Below are 5601 nucleotides of genomic sequence, written 5' to 3'. Positions count from 1 at the left end.
ATTTTAGATATTTTTATTTCTCCAAATTTGTTGTTTATCAAGAGTAACTGAAATAAAAAAAAAATTGAGTCCCATCCTCATCATCATGGAAATAGCTTTAAGAGAAAACTGGTCAGATGAACATTATTGCTTCTCATTTTCAACCAGCAAATAGTTTCCACTGATAAATTGACAGCCAGGAGTCTGTCAAGAATGCTCAAGACATGTTATATAATACAACATGCCTGTTCACGGGGAGAAAAATCCTAGAAAACAGCTTTTGTGTACTTCTTGATTTCATTATACAAGACAAGCACAAAAACACCATCTATGCCTCTGAGAATATTGGATCATGCTCCCTTGAAGAAAGCTTTGCCTGCTACATCATGAGCACTCTTCCTCCAGCAGTCAAGCATGCCTGTGTACATGATGTCAGTTCCTTTGCGCCCTGACTGCATCATCCTGTGGTGGCGAATGGTGTCCAATGGATAGGAAGTGAACCCAGCAACAGCAGTGACAGTCTCTGTGATCATCCAGCTGATGACGATGGGAATGTTCTTGGGATCCGGAAGCATTCCCTTTGCAGTGTCATAGATACAGAAGTAGGCAGCTAGGTAGATGATAATACCCTGCACAGACACGTTAAAGCCTTGGTACAGGCACTTAATCCCATTAGATTTGTAGATCTTAACCAGGCAGTCACCGAGGCCTCAGAATTCCCTTTCAGCTCCAGCTTTACCTACATCGGCTGCTAGACGAGTAAGGGCAAAATCAAGAGGGTACACAAAACACAAGGATGTGGCCCCAGCGGCACCACCTGATGCCAGATTCCCTGCAAAGTAGTGCCAAAACTGGGTCCTCTTGTCCACATCACCCAGGAAGATCTGCTTGTATTTATCTTTGAAGGCAAAGTTGAAAGCCTGGGTGGGGAAGTATCTGATAATGGCCAGGTTACTGTGCCAGAAGGACAGGACTCCCTGCTCCTTGGATATGTGGACCACGCAGTCTATGATGCCCTTGTATTGCTTATCTGCGGTGATCTGTTTGCTGGCATGCTGCACCTACAGCAGCAGCTTGACCTGCTCAATGGGCGCTACCGCCATCTTGGACATGGCTGTGGCCACTCCACCTGCCAGGAAGTCCTTGGCAAAGGACACAGTGGCATCTGTCATGTTGAAAGGAAAGATGAGGCAGGCTGCTGCGGGATGGGACTGGGCTGGGAACCGGCTTTGACTCTGGGGCTGTGAGGAGGACCGTTTTAATGTCCTACACCTCTTATATCAGGAACCATGGAGGTGGATATGCATCCTCCTCAGTGTGTTGTTGTTGCTGTGAGACCCTTCTCCCTCTCTCCTACTTAGACTCTATAAGGTCTGAATGTCCTAACAAACCATCACTCACACTGTCCCCCCTGTTGAGTTGTCTGCTTTCTCCCACTTCATTGTCCCTTATTTCTCAATGATTTTTGTCAATGCCAGCCTTTTTTCTTTCTTTCTTTCTTTCTTTCTTTCTTTCTTTCTTTCTTTCTTTCTTTCTTTCTTTCTTTCTTTCTTTCTTTCTTTCTTTCTTTTCTTTCTTTCTTTCTTTCTTTTTTTTTGAGACAGAGTCTTGCTCTGTTGCCCAGGCTGGAGTGCAGTGGCACGATCTCGGCTTACTGCAAGCTCTGCCTCCCAGGTTCACGCCATTCTCCTGCCTCAGCCTCCCCAGCAGCTGGGACTACAGGTGCCCACCACCACACCCGGCTAATTTTTTGTATTTTTTAGTAGAGACGGGGTTTTACCATGTTAGCCAGGATGGTCTCGATCTCCTGACCTCGTGATCTACCCGCCTTGGCCTCCCAAAGTGCTGGGATTACAGGCGTGAGCCACCGCTCCCAGCCCAGCCTTTTTCCTTAATTTAAAATTTTAATTTTTGTGGGTACATAGTACTAGTACATAGTATATACACTGTCAGTCTTTTGAACAACATTCCTGGGCCAGGCGCGATGACTCACGCCTGCAATCCCAGCACTTTGGGAGGCCTAGACAGGCAGATCATGAGGTCAGGAGATGGAGATCATCCTGGCTAATGTGGTGAAACCCTGTCTCTACTAAAAATACAAAAATTAGCCGGGCGTGGTGGCAGGCGACCGTAGTCCCAGCTATTCGAGAGGCTGAGGCAGGAGAATGGTGTGAATCCAGGAAGTGGAGTTTGCAGTGAGCCAAGATTGCGACACTGCACTCCAGCCCGGGCAACAGAGCAAGACTCCGTCTCAAAAAAAAAAAAACACACAAAAAACAAAAAACAAAAAAACAACACCCCTCAACATTCCTGCCTCAATTCTTGGTAATTTTAATATCTGCATAAATGATTCTTCTACCACCATGGCCTTGAGTTTCTTCAATTCCTCCCCTTCAGCCTATCTCAGCCACTCACTCACATGGTCATAGCACAGAATTTCCATCACCTTTTCATAATTGCAGGTTCAAACAATCCACCCTGTGTTTGCCTTGTCCTGTCTTGCTCATTTTAGTCTCACCACCTGAACAAACTCCAGGATCTACAATCCACTGCCCGGTGCAACTTTTCAGTATCCCTGATTCACACTCATGTGCTTTTGACTCTTCCCACAGTTTAAATTCCATCATCAATCATTATAGCCATTTCCTCACATACACCCTCAACACCCTCTCCCCTCTCCTGCGGTGATTACTTGCTTGGCAGAACTTTGATCCTGGTGAAGTCCAACTCTCCTCCTACTTTGCATCATCAAAGCAGAAGAAAAATACATAGCGTGCTTACTGGTCTCACTTTAAGTTCATCCTTAGTGTCAAGGGATCTTTCATGCTGTCTGACAGTCTTGTTTCCCTTGTCTGTTTCTTACTCTACTGTGACTGTTTTACACTTTCTCTTCTCAAAACTCCAACACCTCACCCACGCTCCTCACTATCATCTGATGAACTGCTTCTTATTTTACTGGGAACATAGCAAAATAGAACTTCCGCAAGCTCCTGCCACATCCACTACCTACCGGCATCTATGCCCCTGTACCCTGTGTTCCCTCCTGGCTACTGTAAAATGACCATCTGTGCTTCTGTATAAATCTGAGCCATATACTTCATGTAATGCTATTTGCTTTCATGTACTCAAGCACATAAACGTGCAGGAGTTTCTTGCATTTCAGTTCTTGAAACAAATAAAAGCATGCATACATACACAAAAATTTCTACATCTCTCTTGTCCCTCCAGCTACTACCTCATTTCTTGGTTTCTACCGGGTTCAAACCTCCATCACCTCTGCTGTAACAAGACTTCTGACTTCCTGCTTTCACGCTGCACCCTTATAGGAAAGTTTTTATTATAGTGATATGGTTTGGCTGTGTCCCCACCAAAATCTCATCTTGAATTGTAGTTCCCATAATAAGCATGTGTCACGGGAGGGACCCCGTGGGAGGTAATTAAATTAGGGGGCAGTTATCTCAGTGCTGTTCTCATGATAGTGAGTGAGTTCTCACAGCATCTGATGGTTTTCTAAGGGGCTTTTCCCCTCTTCACTTCTCACTTCTTGCTGCCGCCATGTGAAGAAGAATGTGTTTGCTTCCCCTTCTGCCATGATTGTAAGTTTCCTGAGGACTCCCCAGCCATGAGGAACTGTGAGTCAATTAAACCTCTTTTCTTTATAAATTACCCAGTCTCAGGGATTTCTTCATAGCAGCATGAGAGCAGTTTAATACCTGTAGCAACCAGAGTGACTCTGTTAAAAATTTAAATCAAATCACTCTTCTGTTCAGAACTCTTCAATGGTTCTCTGTCACACTCAGAGTAAAATTCAAAGTCCTTTAAAGTCCTGCAAGGACCCAACCATCTAGCTGCTTATGACTTCTTTGATCCAGTCTCCTACTGCTTACCTCTTGTTCACTCTGTCTTGTTACACTGAAGCCTGCCAAGCATGCCCTGACCTCAGGTATTTTGCACTTGCTTTACCACTTGCCTGAAATTCTCTTCCCTCATATATCCACATGACATTCTCCCTCACCTCCTTCAAGTTTTTGTTTAAAGTATCATCTTCTGAATGTGTTCTTCCCTGAATATCCAAACAAAATTGCAGTTCCTGCCCCCAGCTTTCCCTATACCACTTTCCTGCTTTATTTTTCTCCATAGCATTTATCATCTTCTAGTATAACATACACTCATTTACTAATTTTATCTATCATCTCTCTTCTATGACTATAATATAAGAAAGGCCCATGAGAGCTGGACCTTTGGTCTCTTGTTTTTTTTTTGTTTATTTGATTTGTTTGTTTTTTTGCAGTATCCACAGTAAGTGCCCCCCCTCCCCAAAAAAAGTTTGTTTTGTTTTTTGTTTCTTGAGACGGAGTCTTGCTCTGTTGCCAGGCTGGAGTGCAGTGGCGTGATCTCGGCTCACTGCAACCTCTGCCTCCTGGGTTCCAGCGATTCTCCTGCCTCAGCCTCCCAAGTAGCAGGAATTACAGGTGCATGCCACCATGCCTGGCTAATTTTTTGTATTTTTAGTAGAGATGAGGTTTCACTGTATTAGTCTGGATAGTCTCAATCTCCCGACCTAGTGATCCGCCCAATATGGCTTCTCAAAGTGCTGGGATTACAGTTCTGAGCCACCATGAAATATTATTTAAATGTAAAGGTTGTATATTGTTTCTTAGAATTATTTATAGGTATCTTTTAGAATCTTCTGTTATTAAACAGAATATTATTTAAAACAGCATTACCTAACTATGCATATGAAAATGATTGCATTTTGTACATAAATCTTATATTTAGTAAACTGGCTAAATTATTCATTGTTCTACAAAATTTTCTGTGAATTCTGTGGCTTTCTGAATAAAAATGTTTATCTTTAGACAATTATAGTTTCGTTTCTTTCTAATGTTTGCTTTTAACTTCATGTGTGAGTTTTTCTGTGTGATGCATAGTCATGTTGGAAGGCAGAAATGATACTAAGAAACTTGACTTGTTCCTGATTTTAAAGGGCATGCTTTTAAGGTTTAATCATTAACTATGATTTAAAATATCCATTTATAGTAGTTATGATTTCTTAGATTAAGGGAATTCCCTTCTCTTCCTAGTTTGTAAATGTGTTTTTGAATCATTCATTGGTATTAGATGATTTTTTTCCCTACAATTATTGAGAGTGTTATGTGGTGTTTTAAAATGTTAAATCTTTTAAATGAACAGATTTTATCTTTAGAATTTCTAAGGCTGAACCATTCTTGCAGTTATGTGACAAATCCAACTTGTTCATGATGTATTATTTAAAAAAATATTGTTGGGTTTAGCTAGTTGATTTCTTACAGTTTTGTGACTATGTTCATGAAAATATTGGCCTATAATATTCTATTTTTACACTGTTCTTGTCTGGTTTGATTTCAGTTATACTAGCTTCTTGGTAAGCATTTACTTTTTTTTTTTTTTTCTATTCCCTGGAGAATTTCCACAATGTTGGAATGATCTTTGACTTGACAGTTGATTGGAATCACCTGTAAAGTATCAGGGAATGGAGATTTCATGTGTGAATGTGTTTTAACTATGATTCAACATCTCTAAGGATTCCAAAAAAATTTTAGATGTTCTATTTTTTTTTTTCAGTTTGGCAAGTTACATATT

General features: G+C 41.5%; 1 pseudogene; it reads right to left on the bottom strand.

Moving 5' to 3' along the window:
* Positions 1-245: 245 nt before the first annotated feature.
* Positions 246-1507, bottom strand: LOC117062857 (annotated as a pseudogene).
* Positions 1508-5601: the final 4094 nt, after the last annotated feature.

Source organism: Trachypithecus francoisi, unplaced genomic scaffold, assembly GCF_009764315.1.
Source record: "Trachypithecus francoisi isolate TF-2019V2 unplaced genomic scaffold, Tfra_2.0 Lachesis_group17, whole genome shotgun sequence".
In the NCBI taxonomy this organism is placed as follows: Eukaryota; Metazoa; Chordata; class Mammalia; order Primates; family Cercopithecidae; genus Trachypithecus; species Trachypithecus francoisi.
Note: the sequence above shows the minus strand (reverse complement) of the source record. Positions and strands in the feature narration are given on the sequence as shown.